This window comes from Pinus tabuliformis, chromosome 5_1 (assembly GCF_031772625.1).
Source record: "Pinus tabuliformis cultivar Carrire ecotype Pingquan chromosome 5_1, CPIR1, whole genome shotgun sequence".
NCBI lineage: Eukaryota > Viridiplantae > Streptophyta > Pinopsida > Pinales > Pinaceae > Pinus > Pinus tabuliformis.
Genome location: NC_142305.1, coordinates 960,023,637 through 960,049,173, shown reverse-complemented (window position 1 = coordinate 960,049,173; position 25,537 = coordinate 960,023,637). Strand labels below are relative to the sequence as shown.

The following is a 25,537-nucleotide window of genomic DNA, read 5'->3' as shown; positions in this document are numbered from 1 at the left end:
AAGTGATACACCCCCTATGCGCGGATCTGTGTATACAAGCTCTCCCAGACGCGGTAAGCCTCTACCATGATGATTATGAATGGTTACAAACAATAGATTACGAGCATGTACCATTCCGCTGTCGAAAATGCCACGCCCTGGGCCATTTATTCTGAGACTGTCCCTCCAATATGAAATCCACGACCACCCCTTCAATGGACAAATCCGACCCGGATGGGCTCACAAAAGTTCCCAATCACAAAAATACCCATAAAAGGCCCTCTACCTCAGTGAAAAAACCTGTCACTAGCACCTCCTTGCCTTCAACAAGCAACAGCTTTGAAATCCTGCTCCAGCCGAAGGTTCATATTTTAGATAATCAGAAACAACCTGAAGCCATTCCTAAGACTTCCGCCCATTCTGATCCATCAAGCTCAAAGAAGGCCCTCACTTCTAAGCAACCCGCAGACATCAAAACGCCCTCTCCCAGTAACATGCAGAAAAGGACTGCTCAAGGTATGGAGGTAGATAGCACTCAGATGCAGCTCACGATTGTAGATGATTCAGAGGCAGAGCAGGAAATAGTACAGCACATGGAAGAGGAACCGGAGAGCTTCGTCATTGGAGATCTAGATACACTGGGACTTGAACAGGCTTGTAAGAAAAAGGAATATGACAAAATTCCTGAGCGACAGCTAGAGAACTTAGAAGTAATTCTCTCAAGAGCACAGAAGCAAAGATCATTAGGCGTCCAAACTGGTAGTTAGTGGGATGGAAGAAATATCTTCAAAGACAACAAGAAACGAGGACGGAAAACCGATATTCAGAGAACCATCCGCATAGGGGAGATGCTGGTGGAATCTGGAAGATACTCCAAGCTCACCAAATACTATAATCCCCTTCCCAATCGTGAATCATGAAGCTCATCTCATGGAACATCAGAGGGCTCAACAGCCCGGGGAAGGGACGATTAATAAAGAACATGCTACAATAGGAAAAGCCTCAAATTCTCTTCTTGCAGGAGACCAAGTGTAATTCCACAACGTTGGATCAGATCCTTGCCAAAGCGTGGCTAGGAAGCAAAGAAGTGGCGGTGGAAGCCATGGGAGCCTCAGGAGGGCTAGCCATCGTTTGGGATGATAGAGCTATAACACTTACCAACATACATGCCAGTAAGCACTTTATTCAGGCCAAGTTTCATTTAACAGGGACAAATGTTCATGGACACTTAACTAATGTCTACTTCCCCCAGGAGGCAACAAACAAAGTAGACACACTGAACACCCTAACTCAGATCAACTCAAAAAGATCCCACCCACTTTGGATCACAAGAGGGGACTTCAACATGATTACAAGATTGGAGGTAAAAGAGGAGGACGGATCAAGCTGGACTGTGAAAGCACACACTTCAAAAACTACATTCATAACAACAGGCTTATAGATATGGAATTCAACAATGGAGTTTATACTTGGAACAACAAGCGTGCAGATGCCCACCAAATTGCATCTCGATTAGACAGATTCCTGATCTCTGATAATGCAATACATCTTGGCGGGGATCTCTTGGCCTCTATATTGCCACTCTCTGGCTCGGACCATTGGCCTATTAGGCTTCACTGGTAAAGGCTGGGAGACAATGTTCGTAGGCCCTTTCGCTTTGAAGCCTTTTGGCTAAATCACCCCGATTTTCATAACCTGATAACAGAGACATGGAGAAATTTCACACCACCAGAAGGCGCAAAAATGTACAAGCTCCAATGTCGACCTTTTGATCGCGCGCGAGATTTTGAACCGGAGCTCCCGTGCCCCTGCAACCTCACCTCCTGCGGCCCTCCGCAGGCCTCCCACCTGGCAGCCCCTGCTGTTGGGCCTCCAGTCTTCCTCCTCGGCACCCCCGTAGTCGGGCTCTGCCCTCCTCCTCCGGCCAGTGTTGCGACTGGCTCCCTTCTGGCCTTTCCATGGCTGGGATCGACCCCTCCCAGATGCAAGACAATGAAGACCAGGCTGAGATCTTCGCCTCTCTCATTTCTGAAAATGATACCATCCGAAACAAACCCACAGCTTCAAAGTTCATCAAGAAACTGGCTGACATCCCAGAAATCTCCCTTTCCCCTAGTCTCCCAAGGAAGGCAGCGATGTCTCTAGCAGAGAGAGGTCTGGTTGGACAATTTACTGGCCTGTGGCCCTCTCCTAGAGCTGTACAGAAATGGTTGGAGCACAACAGGAACGCAAACATCCAAGGAAAAATCGCAATAAGATTATGTGGAAGGGGTTACTGTTTAGTCAATTTAGTGTTCCCAAATTGATGTCATTAATTGTCAACCCGGGGCTCGTAAGCTGATGAAGTGAAGGTGTACTATATGTACTTAAGCAACCTCTTAGAGCTTCTTTTTTTTGTCGTTTGGGGGTGTTGTTTGTGGTTAATTTATCTTTCTAAAATGGAGTGGTGATTTATAAACAGATGAGTGATGGTGTGTGTAAAGTGAATTCTAGATGAGTGAGAGTGTGTGATTAGTGATTTCTAACTACTTGTTGAAAAGGAAAAGCTTGAAGGAAATAAGTAACTTGAAATAACTTGAAAGCAAAGAACCACTTTCTAATGGCATTAGACACCATTCATGCTGCTGCAAATAAAAGGTAAGAAAATCACTTAAAAGACCAATGATAAAGTTTATCTCTTCCTAACTCTCTGCCTCTAACACATAGTACTGTGTAAGACACGATTAGGAAGTAGCTAAAGATAAGTCTAAGAAATGATAAAAATGAGAAAAATCTACTTTAAAGACTAGTTATGATGTTCAGCTCTCTCTAACTCTCTGCCTCTAACACATAGTACTGTGTAAGACACGATTAGAAAGTAGTTAAGGATTAGTCTAAAAAGCACCCAAAGCCAGCTGCAAGTTATTAATATTCTGATCTCTAAAAGATAGACAATTTATGATAAAGAGATCATTCATATGTTAGCAAACCACTTTGAGAAATAAAACTAAAAATCAGCTATGAAAATAAAGTAAAGGCAGCAACTTGAATCTGTCAACTGAAACTACCACTAGATATTTAAGCAAATACACAAACACAAAATCAATCCCGGGTTTAAAAACCTGCAAAAGAACAATGCTGATCAGCTAAAAAGAAAGGCTGGAAATGAAATAACAAGAAGGTAAATTACGTTGTACATGTTTCAACTAAAAGAAATGCTGAATAGAAATAAGGAAATGTTGCATATAAAATACATAAAATACTTTACAAGGCTAACATGAACAGGGGCCCTCCATTCATATCATCCAAAAGAGACTCAAGGAATTGGAAACTTCAAAACAGCACTGTTTCTATTACTCCATGTGCAGAAAAATACAGTCCAGAGTGCTAGAACAGCACTATAAAAACAGAGTCTTCGAATGCTCTAAATTAACAACAAGTTTATAAAATGCAGCAACTGAAAAGTAACCTTCAGCGTATGCGAACGCTAGTTTTATAGGCATCTGAAAGACGGCCTAATGCGTACAGCTAAAACTGGAAAACTAACTAACTGTCATGCGTAATTAAGGATCAAAACACGTCATAAGTCTGCGTGGATGAGCTGGAGGTTCTGGTCGTTATGGGCATTGAATCCAGAGTTGGATTATGTCCCCCACGGCCTGCATAAGACGGACAAGTCACCGTTTGAATTGACGTGACCCAACAACTTACGTATCACCGTTAAGCTACCTTTATTGACCGTAACTTGACCCTCGTTGACCAGAGGTACAGATGACGTGGATGGCTGAACAGATAGCACAGGAACCTCGAGCACCTTGATTCCTAAGTGCCCATGTGGCTCATTTGGCAAAATGACACGTGGAACCTTGAGATTAACAAAAAGGCTGCGGGATCATCAGATGGCTGCGGAATCAGCAGATGGCTGCGGAATCAGCAGATGGCTGCAGAATGCCTGTAAGTATGTCAAAATCTAAACAAAACAGTCACACATTAGCAAAATCCCTAAATCATGCTTAATGCCATCATATGTAATGATCTGGGTGAGTTTACAATGAAAATGAGGCAAAAGAGAGAGGTAAGTGATGAAAAACAGTAGGTAATAGTGGATGATGAGGTGTAAATTAGAGGCTCTACATACCCCCACTACGAGGGAATTGCATGTCCTCATGCAATCAAAAACATTGCTCAGTCCACCTGTTGGGATGCCTCTGCCAAGACATCCAACCTTCTCTTCTTTCTCTGTGTGGCCACATTAACCCTTGGTCTTTTCATCAAACACCTAAATTTCAGATTGATTAAAGCTCTGTTTAATTTTCTGCATCTCTTCTTGAGCTTTTTGTTTTTCTTCTGCCATAGGCCCATATGAAGCATGGTTTTATCTTGAACCATCTTGTCCACATTGCTCTGTATCTTCAGTTTTTCATTTTCTTGTTTGATGTGGCGATTTAGTACCTCTAGTTCAAATATTTCCTGCTTCAGTGATTGGATTTGTTGCTCCAAGGGTTGAGCAGTGCTTGGCCCAGCCACTGCTTGTTCCAGCGTCTCCAGGTAATTATAAACTTCTTGTTGATCAGGGTCAACCTCAGGTGACCTCCTTGGGCTATGCTCATACTGAAATTCGGATCCTTGTTCAAATTCAGGCTCATGCTCAAATGGACTTTCCTCACGTGGAGGACTGGTCTCTACATACTCAGCGTGTGAAGGACTTTTCTCCAAGTCAAGACTTGTAGCACCTTTTTGAGGTGTGCTCAAGTCAATGAAGAATGACTGTTTACCCTTTGTGGCCCTTACTTTTCTGTTTTGTAATCTGCTGCTCCTTCTCACAGAGGTGGTACTCTGTTTTTCTTTTGGTACTTTTTGCTTTTGTTTTTCTACCTTTTTGGAAAGGGCAGTTTTATGGAGTTGAGCCAATCTTTGTGCTAAGGGCTGAGTGTCTTCCTCACTAGAATTCTCAGGAGTGAGGTAAGTTTCTTGAGCTATGGATTTCCCTTTATCTTTCTTTTGTTTCTTCTTACTCTCTTTTCTCTTTTGAGCAATTTCTTGGGCAAGTTCTGAAAGAGTTTCTGTGATAATTCCTTGAGCTGTTTGACCAATGTCCACAGCAGGCTCAGGATCAATATCATGTTCAGAATGATGTACATCAGTTTCTTTTACAATCTGCTCTTGAACAGTTTCCTCTTGGACAACAGTTTCAGGGGTAGCCTCCTTTCGTTTTCTTCTACTCTTTCTAGGCACAGAGGTTTCTCCTGCTTCCTCAAAATGGTTTCTCACAAGAAATTTCTCCCAGGTATCTCTTTTTGCTTTCAACTGTTCCTCAACTAGCATTTTAACAAGACCATGATGACATAGATGTGATTCAATGTTTGTTGGGTTCTTTTGGGCCATTGAACACATTTTTCTAAGACTTGAGAGTAGAAAATATGGAAGGTTAATATCATCTCCTAAGAAATGCATCATGACTTTGGCATGGTAAACATATAAGACTCCAAACCTTCCCTCACAAGTAAAGAATTTTTGCACTAGTAATAGTAAAGTTGTCCATTCTTCCTTGACATAAGTAACAGGAACCCCTTTTGTAAAAATGCTGGTATCCATACCTGGGTTCTTCAAGATTTGCTTCCACTGTTGGTCTTGTACTAATCGGTTTTTAAACCATCTTTCTCCAGTTTGTGGAAGTGAGGTAGCTTGTGCTATGCTGCTCTCAGTGACTGTGAACTTTAAATCCCCTATCTCCACTTGATTATCTTTATCTCTGAAGGAGCGTGCAAAGGCCTTCGTAACTTCTTTGTGGTAACCTCTGAACTTCTGGATGCATTGTAGCCAGTTTGCTTTTTGCAACGCTTCTTTAACCTGAGGATATCCCTCCAGAAATTTTGAACCCTCTGGTTCTGCCCTTAAGAGTTTCCCCATTGGCTCTACGGCTCTGTTCTAAAACACGGCTTCAATAGTGGCCTTAACACAGTAAATTCACGGCTCTGTTCTAGAACTTTGTGGAAAAGGAGGTTACACGGCTTCAGCAATAGCCTTAACACAGTAAATTTACGGCCTTGACATAGTGGATTTACGGCCTTAACATAGAGGATTACGGCTCTTGACTCTTGATACAGCCGTAACAGACTTTCACTGGTGATCAGAATTAGCAGAGAGGAATAAAACAGAGTATGGTTAATGGTGGCAGCGTAGTGAGCACAGCGTGAATGGAATGAAACAGCGTGGAAATGAAACAGCGTGAATGGAATGGTATGAGCGTAGGAGGGTAGAAGGGTTATGAAATGATGAGTAGAAACGGCTAGGTCCTTAAGTTTCGGGCGTAGATTTACACTTGGCTGCGGGATTATGTCATAGAGAGACGTAGTACAGTAGGCTACGTCACTTAGGTACGAAAGCCTTAATGAAAGAAGCAGCCGCAAGTGAATTTCAAAATCGTGGTAATCAAGGACTGATAGATTTGGGAAATACGTGGATGTATGGTCGCATGATAGGGGAAACTGGTAATCATTACATGTAGTGGCAAAAAACATAACCCAGAAAACTTTGCAAAATGAGATAACCGTAAGTTTAGGATTTAAATCATACCTCAGATCCGTGCTTGGATTTGCTTTTGATGATTTGCCATTAACCCTTCATTGATTTATTGCTGTTGCATGACTCTTTTCCATTTATTGTTAATAACTTCTGAACTGTAAAAAAAAAAATTTCAAACAGACTATGTTTTTCTTATGCAGGTGCAGAGGGCTGCGGAATGGCTGAATGGCTGCAAAATTGCCAAACAGCTGCGGAAACTGCAGTGGTAACCTCCGGCTGCACAAAAACAACTCTAGCTATCTAAAAATGACTTTATTGATGGAATGGAATGTAGTGAACGGATGGATGGATGAAAAAAAATGAAGTGGAGTGAAAATGAATGAAATGGTGGATGAAATGGTGGTAATGATGAAAATGAGATGGAATAAGGAGAGAAAGAGAATTTTTCTTTTGGAAAACATGAGGTGTCAGGTGACCCTGATTTTCACCTCAGGTTTTCTGCATGAGACTGCCAATCAGAGATTGGTTTTCAGGCTCATACATTTATTCTTTTTTTTTTTTTTTCAAAAACCAAAGATTAGGCTGATGGAGGAGAAGAATCCTTCTCCACCAACCTGATTGCAGAATCTTCTTTAAACAACTTGACAAACTCTTCTTTTGAGAATGGCTTTTGGTAGATTTTCAAGCGATGTCCATTCACAATAAGAGGAGTATGAAATTCATCAATAGTTTTCACTCGAACTGCTCCATTATTAAAGACTTCATCAATCTCATATGGCCCAAGCCAATGAGTTTGAAACTTTCCTTTGAAGTCTTTGAACTTTGAATCAAACAATAGAGCCCAATCTCCCTTCTGAAACTTTCTTTCTTTGATATGACGATCATGCCATTTAGATCTTTGGTGCTGAACTAGATCGGTCCTTAGAATTGCATCTTGTCTTATTTCATCTAGCTCATTTAGCTGGTCCATTCTGTGTCTTTGAGCTTCTGAGAGGCTCATTCCCAATTGGACTGCCATCTTGAAGGTCTTGATTTGGAACTCAATGGGGAGCAGGACTTCCTTCCCATAAACAAGTTCATAGGGAGAATGTCCTGTTGTGTTCTTCCATGTAGTTCTATAGGCCCACAAGGCTTCAGGGAGCCTTTCCGCCCAATCTCTTCTATGAAGATGAACAGTCTTGGTGATAATGCCTTCAAGAACTTTATTGGTAGATTCCACTTGGCCATTTGACTGCGGATGGTATGGAGTAGATGTCCTGTGCTTGATCTTATATTCCTCCATCAGCTTCTCCATCAATTTAGATGTGAACTGGCTGCCCTGATCTGTTACAATTTCCCTTGGGACACCAAAACGAGTGAAAATATCCTCAAAAAGAAATTGAACAACTGAATTTTCAGTGGCAGAAGGCAATGCTTTTGCTTCTACCCACTTAGTAACATAATCAGTACAAACCAGTATATACTTCTTTTGCTTTGATGGTGGATTAATTGGTCCAACGAAATCTAGAGCCCATTTCTCAAAGGGTTCGATGCATACGTGAGGCTGTAGAGGCATTTCATTTGAAGGAGTTGGTTTCCCAACTCTTTGGCAGCTGTCACACCTTTTAACATACTGCTTTGCATCTTTAAAGAGAGAAGGCCAATAATATCCTAGAGAAAGGATTTTATAGGCTGTCCTCTTGTCAGCAAAGTGCCCGCCGCATGGTTCATCATGACATGCCTTAAGGATGTCAGGCATTTCATCTTCCCGAACACACCTTCTGATTATACAATCTAGCCCTGTTTTGAACAATTCATTAGAAATCCAAGAATAATGTGCACTCTCCTGAATGATTTTCCTTTTCTCATTAGGAAATAAGTGTAGAGGAAGCTTCCCTGTAACAAGATAATTAGCCATATCTACATACCAAGGAGTCTTGGTAGTCACTGCAAACAAGTATTCATCTGGAAACTTATCTTCTACTGGAGAATCTTCATTAGTGTTTTGGATTCTAGACAAGAAATCAGCTACTGTGTTTTGTTTTCCAGGTCTATCTAACACAGTAATGTTGAATTCTTGTAAAAGTAAAAGCCATCTTGTAACTCTACCATTAGTGACAGGTTTGTTCATTAAATATCTTATGGCAGAGTGATCAGTATGGACAAAGGTTTCATAGCCGGTTATGTAGTGTCTAAACTTGTTGATTGCATGTACCACAGCTAAGAACTCTTTTTCTGTAACAGTATAATTTAACTCAGTGGGAGTCAAATTTTTACTTGTGTAATAAATGGCATAAGGGATCAAATCCTTTTGTCCCAAAACAGCTCCTAGAGCTGTATCTGAAGCATCAGTAGAAATGTGGAAAGGGAGTTTCCAATTTGGCCCCCTTAAGATGGGTGCTTCAGATATTCTAGTCTTTAAAGCTTCAAAGGCAGATTGACACTCAGGATCCCATTTGAACTCACAGTCCTTGGTAAGAAATTTGAAAAGAGGGGATGCTATCTTAGTGAAGTTTTCAATAAATCTTCTGTAATACCCAGTAAACCCAAGAAAACTCCTAACATCCTTTTGGCAATTTGGAACAGGTAACTTAGAGATGACTTCAACTTTGGATCTATCAACCTTAATCCCATCTCCTGAAATATGATGTCCTAAAACAATCCCTTCAGTAAACATCATAAAACACTTTTCATGACTTAAAGAAAGATTTGTTTCCTTACATCTTACCAGTACTTTTTCCAAATTTTCCAAAGCTTCTTCAAATGTATTACCATAAACTGTGAAATCGTCCATGTATACCTCTACACAATCATGAATCAGATCTGAAAAGATTCCTAGTACAGCCCTTTGAAATGTAGCGGGTGCATTGCACAATCCAAAAGGGAGTACTCGGTAAGCAAAAGTTCCCCAAGGACAAGTGAATGTGGTTTTGTCTTGATCTTCAGGTGCTACCTGAATTTGATTATACCCACTAAAACCATCCAAGAATGAGAAATACTTTTTACCTGCTAAAGTGTCTAGTACCTGATCAATAAAAGGTAGAGGGAAATGATCCTTTAAGGTTGCCTTGTTCAATTCTCGATAATCAATGCAAACTCTCCATTTACCATTCTTTTTGGGCACTATAACCAAGGGAGAAACCCATTGGCTATCTGAAATGGGGTAAATGAAGTTTACCTTGAGCAATTTCTGGAGTTCTTCTTTCACGATTTCCCTAAGGTTTGGATTCATCCTTCTTTGTGGTTGCCTAATAGGTCTGCTATTTTCTTCAATGTAGATGTGATGAATACAAGTCTTAGGATCGATTCCTTTCATGTCAGTGTATTCCCATGCAAAGGCAGTGGAATGTTTTTGCAACAGTTTAGTTAATTCTTCTTGTTGTGGTCTTCCCAAGTTTTTGTTAATGTTCAATGTTTTTCCTGGAAGGATTTCAACTGTAGAACTACCAAACTCTTCCATTGAGAAGAGAGACATCTGTCTAGAGGAGAGATATTCAATATCTGCATCCATCTGAAAATGTGTAGAGTCATATTCTAAAGATACTTCAAAATTTTCTAATGTATTTAGAATTTGATTGTCTTCACTAATCTCAGAGATGGTTAGAACAGGTTGAATAATATCTTCATCCTCTACCCATTCATCTTCTCCTATTTCTGTTATAGCTTTTGCTAGGGGATACAAGTTGAATTTCTTGGTGGAATTACCATCTGAGATATACATGTCCCCAGACCTACAGCTTATGAAAGCATCAGCTGTGGCCAGCCAAGGTCTTCCTAAAATAAGAGGATGTCCTCCTAGATTATTCTTGGGAGTTAAAATCATAAAATCAACTGGATATTCCCAAGAATCTAGAGAGACTGGAATATCTTCCAATACACCATCAGGTTTAATGATTGATCTATCTGCAAGCTGCAGCAAAGTAGGTGTAAAGAGAAGGTTAGGAAGCTTTAACTGATCCATGGTCTGTCTACTCATGATATTGATCGCGGCTCCTAAGTCAATCAAAGTATTTGGGATTTCAACCCCATTAATATGAGTTTTGACAATAGGGCTACCGGGATCTACATATTTTTGCATGGTAATCTTACCCATCATTATGTCTGCAATTTTTCCAACTAGATGTATCATTTTAGTATCTCTGGTTCTTTTTACTGTTTTCTTCAAACTCAACTCCTTTATTGTCTTCGCTAGAATGGGAATTTCCTTAATGGCTTGTAACAAGGGGATCTTGATACAGACATTCTTCAATTCATCTAGGAAATTATAGTCAGGCACCCATATCTGCTTTTCCACTCCTTTGTCAATTTGTAACCTTTCAGGAAAAGGAGGTGTAGCTAAAGATGTAGGTTGCTCAACTATGGGAGTTGTAGAGGTTGATTCTTTTTCTTTTTATTTTTGGATATTTTGGTTTTGAAGTGATACTTCAGAACCTTTATTGGCTTTGAGAGATTCTTCCTCAAAAATGCTTGGTTGTTGAACACTTGTAGAAGGTTGGTCTAGGATTCTACCTGATCTGAGTTGTACTTCATTGAGAGGAACAACCATATAGGTAGGGAATGGTTGACCTTCCATCATGTAAGCATTTTGAGGGTTCCTATTATTTGGATTTGGTAATGGCTGAGAGGGAAGTTGATTTGACTTCTGCTGGGAGAGTTGAGAATTTTGATTTTGTGGAGGAGGTTGTTGTTGTTGAGGGTATGGCAATGATAGTTGTTGACCTTGATTTGGAAGTTGTGGAGCTTGTTGATTCTGAAATGATGGAGGATATTGATAGAATTGAGCAAGTCTCGCATAAGGATTTTGCATGCTTTGCATCCATGCTTGAAAAGCATTTTGAGGTTGAGGCCAAGGTTGTTGCCAAGGATTCCAATTTGGTTGGGATTGAGAATTCATAGAGTTGTTAAACCCTTGATTCTGTTGTCCTTGCCAAGGTCTCCTTGCAATAAAACATAGAGATTCAAGTGTATCTGGATCCTCTTGAAAGACTGCTTTGAGGCCAGGAATTGAAGGACAATCCTTGGTCTCATGAGTTTCTGAGCAAATTACACATGTTTCTACAACGTGTGCATCTAAGGGACATTCCCTTAAAGCATGTTTCTTTCTACACTTCGGGCAAAAGATAGCCAAAGCCTCAGCTTCTGCTTTTTGTTTATTGTGAATCTTAAGGGTATCAAGTTGTTCACTGAGACTCCCTAAGATGTCAGTTTTAAATTCATCAAGCATACTGCCGATTTCAGCCCTACTCACTGATCCTGTTGCAGATTTATTTGCCCCAAGGAGAGAAGGATCTCTAGGCCCTTTTTGAGTTTTTGATTTGCCCCTTGAGAGATGGATACAAAGTTCTGCTATATCATTGAGAGAAAGTTGCGAAATATCCCCTTTCCCCATCATGTTTAAGATGTCTATCCATTCATCCCTAATGGCTTTTAATAAGAGGGCTTTTAAGGTCTCTTCATCCAAGGTACTCATTTTTGCTCTCTTCAAATTATATTGAAATCTTTCAAGTAGATCTTCTAAGCTCTCATCTTCTTTTTGTATCATTTTAAAAACCTCGTCCTTGTGATTAGTAGGCATACAATAGTCCAAATACCTATCCAAAAATGTCTGTTTCATCTCATCCTAGGTCCTAATGGATTGAGTGAGTAACCCCATGAACCATTTCAAAGCTGGATCTTTTAATGTTGAGGGGAAAAATTTGAGTTTCTGAGTATCATCCAGATAGTCATAAGTTCGACACACAACTTCAAACTCAAATAAGAATGTTTCAGGGTCCTCAGTTCTTAACCCATGGAAGTTAGGGAGGACAGATGGTGATATGTTTTTCATGGTGGCTCGGGAATCCTCATTAACAATGGGAAACCCAAATGAATTATCCCCATCTCTATTTCCTCCTCCAAGGGGACCTCTACCTCCATTATTGTTATTGTTGTTTCCTCCTCCTCCTCTACCTCTACCTCTACCCCTACCACCTCCTTCTTCTTCTGCCATGATGATTCTCCTAGGGATTTCAAAATCTTCTGGTTCCTCTACAAAAGGTGAATGAGAAGAGATTTCTCCTTCTTCTTCAGATGATTCTACTTCCTCAATTACAATTGGTCTTCCTGTAGGAGAAAGAGAAGAGTCTCTTCCTGGTTCAAACTCAATAGAAGGTATAGGAGAGTCAACTCTTGGCTCTTGAATTTCAGGAATTCTAGGACTAGGAGTTTCGGTTGGAGATAAGGGGGGTGTATCTTGTCTATCCCTTGAAGCAGATGGACTTGTAAAAATTGAACTTCGAGCTCTAGCTAAAAACCTTCCCCTAGAATCTCTAGCTCTATGCATGTCATTTTTTTATTATTTTCTTCAAGTCAAGTTAATAGTTCTTTTTCTGATCTTCCAGTTCACTCCAGGTGCAAGAAGAGAGCATACTCAAGAAACTACCGAGTTAATAACTTTCTCTTTTCTGATCCTCCAGATCACCTTGCAGTGCAAGAGGAGAGCATACTTTGATAGGTTATCAACTTCTTTCCTTGAAATTTTTATGTTTTTTTTCTAAGAAGATGGCTACTTAATTTCACTTCCCCGGCAACGGCGCCAAAATGTTTAGTCAATTTAGTGTTCCCAAATTGATGTCATTAATTGTCAACCCGGGGCTCGTAAGTTGATGAAGTGAAGGTGTACTATATGTACTTAAGAAACCTCTTAGAGCTTCTTTTTTTTGTCGTTTGGGGGTGTTGTTTGTGGTTAATTTATCTTTCTAAAATGGAGTGGTGATTTATAAACAGATGAGTGATGGTGTGTGTAAAGTGAATTCTAGATGAGTGAGAGTGTGTGATTAGTGATTTCTAACTACTTGCTGAAAAGGAAAAGCTTGAAGGAAATAAGTAACTTGAAATAACTTGAAAGCAAAGAACCACTTTCTAATGGCATTAGACACCATTCATGCTGCTACAAATAAAAGGTAAGAAAATCACTTAAAAGACCAATGATAAAGTTTATCTCTTCCTAACTCTCTGCCTCTAACACATAGTACTGTGTAAGACACGATTAGGAAGTAGCTAAAGATAAGTCTAAGAAATGATAAAAATGAGAAAAATCTACTTTAAAGACTAGTTATGATGTTCAGCTCTCTCTAACTCTCTGCCTCTAACACATAGTACTGTGTAAGACACGATTAGAAAGTAGTTAAGGATTAGTCTAAAAAGCACCCAAAGCCAGCTGCAAGTTATTAATATTCTGATCTCTAAAAGATAGACAATTTATGATAAAGAGATCATTCATATGTTAGCAAACCACTTTGAGAAATAAAACTAAAAATCAGCTATGAAAATAAAGTAAAGGCAGCAACTTGAATCTGTCAACTGAAACTACCACTAGATATTTAAGCAAATACACAAACACAAAATCAATCCCGGGTTTAAAAACCTGCAAAAGAACAATGCTGATCAGCTAAAAAGAAAGGCTAGAAATGAAATAACAAGAAGGTAAATTACGTTGTACATGTTTCAACTAAAAGAAATGCTGAATAGAAATAAGGAAATGATGCATATAAAATACATAAAATACTTTACAAGGCTAACATGAACAGGGGCCCTCCATTCATATCATCCAAAAGAGACTCAAGGAATTGGAAACTTCAAAACAGCATTGTTTCTATTACTCCATGTGCAGAAAAATACAGTCCAGAGTGCTAGAACAGCACTATAAAAACAGAGTCTTCGAATGCTCTAAATTAACAACAAGTTTATAAAATGCAGCAACTGAAAAGTAACCTTCAGCGTATGCGAACGCTAGTTTTATAGGCATATGAAAGACGGCCTAATGCGTACAGCTAAAACTGGAAAACTAACTAACTGTCATGCGTAATTAAGGATCAAAACACGTCATAAGTCTGCGTGGATGAGCTGGAGGTTCTGGTCGTTATGGGCATTGAATCCAGAGTTGGATTATGTCCCCCACGGCCTGCATAAGACGGACAAGTCACCGTTTGAACTGACGTGACCCAACAGCTTACGTATCACCGTTAAGCTGCCTTTATTGACCGTAACTTGACCCTCGTTGACCGAAGGTACAGATGACGTGGATGGCTAAACAGATAGCACAGGAACCTCGAGCACCTTGATTCCTAAGTGCCCATGTGGCTCATTTGGAAAAATGACACGTGGAACCTTGAGATTAACAAAAAGGCTGCGGGATCATCAGATGGCTGCGGAATCAGCAGATGGCTGCGGAATGCCTGTAAGTATGTCAAAATCTAAACAAAACAGTCACACATTAGCAAAATCCCTAAATCATGCTTAATGCCATCATATGTAATGATCTGGGTGAGTTTACAATGAAAATGAGGCAAAAGAGAGAGGTAAGTGATGAAAAACAGTAGGTAATAGTGGATGATGAGGTGTAAATTAGAGGCTCTACAGTTACTACACATTCCTCTTTGAAACCAAAGAAGACCGAAATATCATCTTCAGAAATGGTCCCTACTTCATGGATTCGAGAGGTCTTTATCTGAACAGATAGTCCCTTGACTTCGACCCAGAAATGGATATACCTAATGCAGTCCCAGTTTGGGTTCGCTTGCCCCATCTCCCTCTTCATTTTTGGGGAGATGAATCGGTCAAAGCCATTGGGAACGCTGTCAGAAAATACATCGACAGATGCAAACCAAAGGACAACATGCACGCATGTGCAAGGATCTGTGTTGAAGTTGACTTAGGAAAGGGCCTTTCGGAAGCAATCAAGATCAAAGTGGACCAATGGACCCATATTCAGCAGCTGGACTACGAACAAATCCCGTTCAAATGTAAGGTATGCCATGAATATGGTCATTTTGCTAATAGGTGTAGTAAACTAAAAGAAAATGAAATGAATGAAAATGCTGAAGCCAGTGAAGACACATGGGAACAAGTCAAAAAAAAGAAAGAAAACCCCAAACAGTCTGGCCCAAAACCAAAGCCTCCCTCAAAAATCCAAGTTGCATCCTTCTCCCCCCCTCCCATCTTGACTCAGCCATTACCCTCTACATCAAACCCCTTCAAATCTTTGGAGGAAGAAGACCCCTCATCCCCCCACTCTCCTCCTAATCCCCAGGAACCCCCTCTCCCTGAAAGCCAATGCCAAGACACTATTGAATCCTCATTGCCTCTTACTATTTCCTCTCAGCCTCTTCTTGATCCTCCCCTCAACAGAATCACCAGAAGCTCATCTAAAGATCACGGGGGTTCTAGTGAACCCTCCAGGAAACCTGGCCCAGGCAGGAAATCTGCTAAGCAACACAGGGATGAGAACGCGCAAAAGGACATAGCAATGGGAACGCAGACACCCATAGAAACTTATATCCTGGGGCATCATGACAAAAAAGCAATCAAAAAGGACCAAGGGGGCAAGCACCTCCCCGCATACCGCATATCCAATGATGAAAATATTATCTTGGAACATCAGGGGACTTGGGCACCCCTCTAAGGTAGTAGCCCTAAGGGATCTTATCATTTCTGAGAAGCCAGGAATTATTATGTTACAAGAAACAAAACAAAACCACAAGGAAATGAATAAAGTCATTGAGCAGCAAAGACAGTATAGAGGAAGCATTAGTGAGGCAAGAGGAGCCTCAGGAGGAATAGCAACAATTTGGAATCAAGGTATATGGAACTCGCCTCTCTAAAGGAGCACTTAAGCAATAGTATATATGCAAAGGATGTACATTACAAAAGTACATAAAATCCACATTCCATGATCAGGACAACAAAGCACGTGCAATCCTAGAAAGGATCCACTATGATGTTTATGGACCTTTCTCGACAACCTACACTGTCAGACACAAATATTTTATCACTTTTATTGATGACTTCTCACGGAAGTGTTGGATCTTCTTCACGTGGAATAAAGATGAGACATTCTCTGAGTTCGTAGAATTCAAGACACTAGTTGAAAACAAAGCTAGCAAGAAGGTGAAGGCTCTGTTGTAGAGGCTGCAACACCCTCCAAAATTTTGGCCTGCACTTAAATTTCAGAGCCTACTATGGATATTGTGATCAATCGTTCCTTAGTCACTTATTGGTAAGTTGACGATCTCAAGCTCCCCTTTTCGATCTTAAGAGTTGCTTATGCTTTTATCTTTACATAGAATGTGTCATCTTTGGGCATGGGGGTAATCTCTTGTCATGCAAAGGGAGGTTTGCTTTGCTTCAAGGGGAAATATTTATAAGAATGAGACATGTTTAACACTCATTTCACACACTCTTACACAAGTGTCACCTTTATCCTCCCAAAGTTTATAATCGAAGCCGCACTTGCCGTAAGCTGCCACAAAGGTTGTTGCATTAAGTGAAGTATGTGTTATATATTTTGGATGGTCTATGTTGTATCGATAAGTTTTCAAGTGTGTGATCGTAGTGAAGTTTTATCACTATTCACATAAGTTCCATTGATCCCACACTTAGCTAAATTTCAGAGTTTCCTTAGCAACCTAGCCTCATCCAACTTTCCTGAACTACAAACTTCACATATGTAACCCTCAAGCTTTTCCGTTGCTTGTTCGAACCGTGCAATGCGCAGAAATCCCAACCTCCCTTACCATTCAAAAATGCGCAGTGGTTTCCTCCAGTGTCCTTCCCTCAGCCGGAACCCACTATCTCCAAAAACTATGTAGTTTTGTCCCTTGACTACCCAGTCTGCCTTGCAGCCTGAAATTGCATAGATGTGTCCTCCCAGGGCCTCGTCCCAAGTAGGGCCACAAAGAAAGATGACATGATAGATGACTCTCAAGGAGCTGAGGAGAAAAATAAGCAGACCAAGAAACCCAATGTATGATAGAATATTAGGACCGCATGAAGACTCCATCTAATGCATAACCCTATGGAGGCTAGGTATGGAAAACAAAGCATGTCTTTTGAAATACACCTCTTAATGTAGCTTAAAAGTTTGCTTATCATTGTCGTATCATTCCGTCTTCAATGACATTCATGGTTGCAAGAATTGAAAGTCATTCCATGTGTTTGATCTACGTGTCTTGCTCCCTTTCACTTGTTTATTACATAGCTTAGAAAATGAAGAGTATTACCACTTGTTTATTTAAACTACTGAGGTTGTGACCAACATGATATTATGACTAACCAGGCACGATGCAAGGCATCCTTAGTGGTATGAAAGATGTTTGACGATATGTATGTAGTCAATACACTCCTCTGCATTACTCCTTTGCATTAATCCTTGCTGTGTATCTTGCATGTACCCTCACCGCTTGTCAGATTTGGCTACCTACTGCCAATAGTCTCTTAGCTCTTTCCTGACAAAGCAGGTGAAGGAATTTCCTTCAACTTGATTTCTTCAAGGCTCTTCATAGAAATTATAGAGCTAAGAGAAGGAGATGTGGAATCTCACTATCAAACTCTTGAAAATACTTTGCATGTCCGAATATATCCAAACAATTAAGCTACCACTCAACAACATTGTCAATCTTGGAAGACTCAAGAAAGATCACATCTCTAGATACTATAAACTTCTTATTCACTTCATCATAGAGATGGTATGCTTTGGAGGTATGAGTACCCAAAGAAGATACATTGGTGACTCTTTGCACTGAGTTTTTTAATCTGTTCCTTTGGTATGAAGGCATAATATGAGGAACCAAAAACCCTGGGATGCCTCACTGAAGGAATGTGGCCATACCACATTTCACAGGGAGTCTTGTTTCTAATAACAAGAGTTGGACACCTATTATTTATATACACAACACATAGAACCACATCAGCCCAAAACCTTATGAACTTAACATGTGAACTATGCCAAGTTCATAGTGAAAGTAATACATTCCAATGAACTATGTGTTGAAAAATGCAGCAAGAAATTCTCAATTTGATTTTTCCTTGATTAAATTGAAAAAATTCAAATTTCCACATCAAAAAACAACTTGGATGATGTTAGCTTGTGTGACATGGCTTGTGTCACCTAGTTTACTCAATAAATTCAAGTTGGAGGAGTTAGAGTTCAGTTCTGCATATGCGATTGCTAACTTGTGGCAATAAAGGTCAATTATCTCAGGTTGTTGTCAGTTAAACTAGTTCTAACTTTTGGAGGAACTAGTGGAAGGTCATTTAAGCAGTGGGACTTCAGTCAAACTCGGTGATCATCTAGTTAACTGATCAATCAACCCAAAAGAGTTGGGGCATGAAGAGAAGCCAAGTCCCCTAAAATTGGTGGAGATTCAAAGGTAGTTTTAATTTCTTGTAGCTCACACAGTTGCAAGAACTTGCTATAACCATAGTGGAGGAGGTAGCTTGATTAGGAGCTTCTTGTGAAACTAGAGAGTGAATGATTGTTGGTAGCATTAATAGCTTACCAGCAATTTGTTTTGCACCACACTTCAATGTTTTGGGCATGGTTTTTGAGGGTGGATATTTTTTTTGTGCTTTTTGGTCATGCACGTCCTCACTAAGTATCTTGGGAGGTCTATAATAGTTCCTTGCATGCACATCCTCACTAAATATCTTTTGGGATGTCTGTACTAGGTCCTTGTAAATTTCTGTTTGCCAAGGCTTAACTACTTATGATCTTAGGTGCTCACAACAATTTGATAGTTTATGGCACTTTCCAAATCACCATTCCTGAAAGAATCCAACAAAACGACTTCAGAGGAAGATGAGAAGGGAAAAATGTTATTGGAACTAGCCTAGAACTAGTGGAATTGGTTGGTCCCAATGGTTTTAGAGTTGTACTAGTCTAGTTTGGTGGTTTAGATTGGCTAAGGTCGATCTTGTATTGAACTAACCTTAAAACACCAAATTCACTAGTTCTCTAATAAACTGACCAATTCTGAAGAATGTAGTGCAACATAGCTAATGGCCACCAAATAATAATTTTTTAATAAAAAAAATATTGAAAAGGAAAAAAAAAAAAATTATTAACTGGAGGGCCCTACAAAACCTAACCCTAGTAATTAATGGTAATATTTAATTTTTAAAGTTAAAGTAAAAGTTGACATTCTTCTTATCTTTCCTTCTTGAAAAGGAAAGATAAGGATAATGTTAGCTTTTACTTAAATTTTTAATATTAACATTAATTGTTTTGAGTTGTTTCAGAGTGGTTCCAACTTCATTCAATTTTGAGAAAGTCAAATTTTAGATCCCATTCAAAACTTAGTGGTTATTGTTTGAACCGCTTCTTTATAATGAGTCCTATACTTTGACTTCCAATTCTTCAGGTGCAGTTATTGCATAATCATATTCCTCGTGAGACTTTGCAACAGAAGTTGATCTTTAATCCATTGCAAGCACTTGACCTAGCATAGGGAACCATCAGCTACCCCTCTCAAGATGGTCCCATAGCCCCTCAAGAGCTATCCATCAAGAGCTATACAATACAAAAGAACCACTAGCATATGTAGTGTTGATTTCGGTTGTCCCCGGTTCATATGGTGTTACATATTCTCCCTCGCAGGTATGGGCGCCCATGAGATCATCAAATAAATCGGCCCTCTCATCCCATTCGTGGATTTCCTGTCAATCACCACATCTCAACATGCAATCAATGCATTAGTTATAATCATAGTATCAGAGAAATAGTCCAGATGCCAACACTTTCATTTCATCCTAATAACATAAAGTGATTGTTATCACAACATTTTGAATAGTAAAGATCTGCATACTCTTGAATTTCATAAAATTTGCATGCAATTACCCCATGTTTCACATCATAAAATACTCTCATAAGTTATGACATCAACATTTCAGCATCAAGGATATATCATGACATCTCATAATAAATGAACCACTTGTCAATTTACATCATGATCCCTATGCATATCATATCCATCATGAGAATTCAACATCATTATCATAACAAATAAATAAATAAGCACCACATATACATCATTAACCTCTCATTAGAACTATATACATTTACCACATACCATCATATCACGAAACATCGTTAATATGAGAATCATCTCAATACTTATCAAATATAGAACAACAATACACTATAAGCATTCTTATCATGAATTAATTTCATTTACTTGTATAAACAGTTCAACATCCCTCTAGGATCTATGTGAGGATGTGGTCCAACCCTGAACAGGATTATGTTATCCCATGAGTACTATTAGTGTCATGTTTTCATCAAGGTACCAATTACTTTTTCAATGTACATTTCTTGTTCTTTCTATTAGGAAGTTAACCATTACATCATAGGTATACTCATCTAAGTACATCATTAAATTTCAAATGAGTCTCATCATCTTGAGCCTTAACCTCTTGTCGAAATATTCTTCCTTCCCCAAGGACATTTGAGTGAAATTCAATGTTAAGATATTATCGTTTGTACAATCATTTAAATCATCAATATCATGTTAAAATTCCATGATCACTATACATATTGTGCTTATCCAAATGGAACACATACATGAGGTCATCCTTATTTAAGTCTTAGGTTATGCTTAATCCACCTGCATGAAGGCTTAATCCATTTGTTATGCTTCCATTGTAGCCCAGTAGGTCAAGATACTTGGCTCTTACTAGAGCAGCTTGGGTTCAAGTCCCCACAATTGAAATGATGTGCTTGTTGTCCCCTAGTGATTAATCCATCACTTGCATGATTTTCATTGTGAATCTTGGCTTATCTCATCAAGTCCCCACTTGATATCTTTTATCATAGAGTCATCCATCTTCAAGTTAGACTAGGGATTCTTCCACCTTAATTTTCACTCGTTAGATCTTTAGTTTATAGTTTGAAATGCTTGGAACCACTACCACCATTACCATCCATGAATGATTTGGTATGCCTAATATGTTTGACAATAAATTCTTTATCGATAATCAATTTACACTTAAATTTCTTATTAAATCAAAATACCACACACACAATATATTAAAAATAATCATAATATAAATATTCACACTTCCAATAAATAATAAAGTAAAATAACAACTTATCAATTTCAACATAATATTTTAATATTAAATAAAAAAATTCAATTTTTATTACTCATTTCAACATAATACTTTAATAATAATTAAACAAATTTAAGCCCTATTATCTAATTTATTAAATGACTAAATCCACATTATATAAATTCCTTCTCATTCCTTAAAACTTGGTGAGTTATTTTTATACTATACTTAATACATGTTTTATATAATATAAAATAACACTCATTTTATATATATATATATATATATATATATATATATATAAACCTTTACTTATAATTTTAAAATTTAATTTAAATATATTTTCATAATACCACATCCTATAAATGCTATTTTTTCTAATAAAAAATTATAGTCATCCATAAATATTAATTATAACCTCAACCCATTATATACTTAACAAGTTATATGAATTACATGGTGTCCATTATATTGTTTTGATATTAATGTATATGTATATTATCACTTCCGTTAAATATAAGCACTAATTTTAATAACCTTAATGCATTAAGGTTAACACATGCAACCTATTAAGTTTTTTTCTTTAAAAACTCGTCTTGCCTTAAAGCAGCCTCTTCGTCTCTCGTCTTTCACATTCTCCCGTGTGCTCGACACCTCTTTTCTCTCTGCCTTATTATCATATATCTCTTAATGACATCAGTGTTGTGATGTTTATTACTCGTATCGTTCTACGTGGAGAATTCACCAATATGGCAGATAAATAATTTGGCATTTAGCAAATTGGCGGGGTTTATAAAACAACAATTTTTTTTTTATCACTAGTTTTGTCTCTCTTATTTACTTTTTCTTAGTCAATTCCTATAAGTGGTTTTGTTGAGTCTATTTTTGACGCTCACGGCAGTTTTGATTCAGCTTTTGGAAGTACTATGGACTTTGACTAAATCGCATTTTGGGGCTCGTCTTAGCATAAACATCATGCATATGATGCTTCTGAGGTTTCGTCGATCTTGAGGATGTGACAATGTTCACCGTTGATTGCTTTAAGCATATGGAGGAGGATTAACTAGATTTGCCTTCATAAGTGAATATTTGCCACTAATGCAACCAATGTTTTCGCCAATGTAATAAACACAACACTCCAAGAGAGGGTATAAGGATTATTTCCACATAGAAAATCTTAGTCAGCACAATATGAATTATGTAATTCCCCAACACCACAACCTGAACAACGAGTGACGATACATAGCAAAACATGTATTGCAATAAAATTTATTATGAAAGCGTAAGCTCCCCAGGAAAATATCATATAGAAGTAGGATAAAGCATTTAATGTTGACATTTCCTTATCCGCATTGGCTTTTGGAAAACCTACAGTCAAGGCGTTTGGATTTCTTTTCTGGCCTCTAAAGCGGTTACGAGGCAAACGAGCCCCTGGCCTCGCCAGACATCTGGTTAAGACCACAATCTCATGATGTACTGTCATAACCCCATTTCTCAAGAATAAATTATATATATATATATATAGTCATAAGGTTTTACATACCCGGGATTACCCTTTGGAATTATATATACAATTTCCTATGATTCATTTACCTTATGTCACTTTATGCACGTCAATTGTCATACGGGTATGGTTTAAGGGATTGGTGTACTACTTTTTAACTTTAATAAAAATCTCTGTAATATGGTTTGGACGCATGTTAACCACACGGTAATGGTTCCAGGGGTAACTTTACATTTTCCCTTTAGCCATCACGTGGCACCCCTTATCCATTACTGTGATAATTATCTCCTGCTCTGCTTCGTACTGTACGAGGCTGGCAGGTTGTCCAGTCTTTTTGCCTTGCATCAACGGTGGAGGGAACACTTCGTAATCCAAGGGTGGCAGATCGTCTCCGCGGGCTGCTGCGCAAACTAATGCTTGCCTTGGGTGATGGGATCATTTTTTTGGGAACTTTCTCTGCGGCTTTTCTCTGGTTCACTCCATGCGTTCTGTCTCAGAGAGCCTAGCTCGCAGACCCTATTCAAATGTCAGAGGATTCGTTTCCAAACCCTTCAGGTAGATAATCGCACAATGTCTTGTTCCTTCTGTAACCTTTTGGCTATGCGTTCTTTTCGATTTACTGATAAACTTCTCGATTATGCTCATGCATCATGCGTTTGCAGGGTTATTCGGCAATGGGGTCCTCCTACAGCACTGGAACGAGTGTTGTTCATTCGTTGGCCGGAGTTTTCTTTAGTGGTAAGTGTCTTGGCAAGCACGAGGATAAATTCCTTGAGTTTTTGTTTTACTGCGGTTTGCATTACTTCTATTGTTGTCTAACATGTGCTATTCAGGTTGCTCCTTGTACATATTAGGCACCCGTTCCTCACACGACCTAAAGACTAAGGAAAACCCCACCCCTGTTCTGTTCTGAGTTCCAGGTATGGGGAATCCTACCGGCCGCGGCTATGTCTGTTTTGCTTTAGAGTTTTTCTTGTGTTTAGAGGAGGGTAACCCTCTAGGTCACCTTTATTTTTGATTGAACCAGGGTGGGGAGGGTTATTCATTCCCTCCAGGCTCCAGTTACCATGGACATGACAAATGTAATTTTATACTCTTGAATTTGGATGTCCGACTGCAATTCCTCTGCTCAGACAATTGTAACTGTATATATATTTTAACGCACACTTGTGCTTATTTTTCTCATGGCATATTAGGCTCCTTGTTTACTGGACTATAATTTATTGTGAGGGTATACTGCTTTTAACGACAGAATATTTTTTCCTCATTTGTGCTTGTTTAAAGGTTACCGCACCGCGACCTTTCTGTACAGGAATTTGTACTCGTTTTTGTTTTATGAGTTCATAGTATTGCACAGCTTTTATCTATGTCACGTTTTTTGTTTGGTTTAGCTGCACATTCCTATACAGTTTATATGATGTTTTATGTAATTGACTGAAGAGGGTCTTATCCCCTAAGCTTACAACCTCCCTTGTTGAGAGGGTCCAAACCCTGCCCCTCAATTACAGTGTTCTTTTGAATTAATTCCTGATTGCTTCCAGGTTATTAATACTTGTATGCTGGAAAGAGTTAAAACGCGAACAAGATAATAACCCTACCAACCTGTTGTTCCATTCTATTCCAAACCCAGTTTTCCTTTTTGGGTGTTCCATTTGGCTTAGATAATGTCCACAGAGCAGGTCTCCAGCTACGCCACTCCGCTTTCTGGCCTTCCTTATTACAGAGGAAATTCTCTACTGCATCTTAACACAACCTGCAATAATCTCTGCCTTAGATTAGGGTCAATATTGTTTGCGGCAAGCAGAAGTTGTTTTTTTATATACACCTATGTCTCTTAAAGAAAGGGGCTCAGCCCAAAGGCGGCAAGCCATTACTGAGTAATGCTGGTCTTGAGTTGATTCCATTCACTCGTCTAATTTCGGGTCTTCCTAAGCATTTATTTGTTTCCTTCTTATTTACTGATTGGGATTTTGTTTGTTGCAGTATTCATGGGCAATGTGAAGTTATCATGTTTGATGTTACTGCACGATTGACTTACAAGAATGTCCCAACGTGGCACAAAGATCTTTGCAGGTATCTCTTTTATAGAGGGGTTGGATCTCTAAGTAGAAATGAAGGTTCCTTAATTGTGTGGTGGCATAACTGCCTGAATCGATTAGCTAAATATCTTTGTGAATTTCAGGGTGTGTAAGAACATTCCTATTGTTCTTTGTGGAAACAAGGTTGATGTGAAGAATAGGCAAGTGAAAGCTAAGCAAGTTACTTTTCATAGAAAGAATAATCTTCAGTACTATGAGATATCTGCAAAAAGTAACTACAACTTTGAGAAGCCATTCCTATACTTGGCACAGAAGCTCTCGGGGTGAGCCTTCAATCTAGTTTCTGATGCTCCCTAATATGAATGTTATATTAAAAAATTTGCATTGATTCTATAATGGGTTATTTTTATAGGGATCCAAACCTTCATTTTGTGGAGTCACCTCCTCTTGCTCCTCCTGAGGTTCAGATAGACCTTGCAACCCAGCAGCAGTAAGTAAAATGTTATTTTCTTATTATTTTTTGTTAACTTTTATTGAAATAATTTGTTCCATTTCTAAAAGATTGAAACTTTGGCTTACAATCTTTTATGTTGTCAAGTACGAGGCAGAACTTGTAGCAACTATGGCCCAACCCCTTCCAGATGACGATGATGATGCTTTTGAATAA

General features: G+C 38.9%; 1 pseudogene; it reads left to right on the top strand.

The window, feature by feature from the left end:
* Positions 1-473: 473 nt before the first annotated feature.
* Positions 474-25,537, top strand: LOC149167952 (GTP-binding nuclear protein Ran1B-like; annotated as a pseudogene).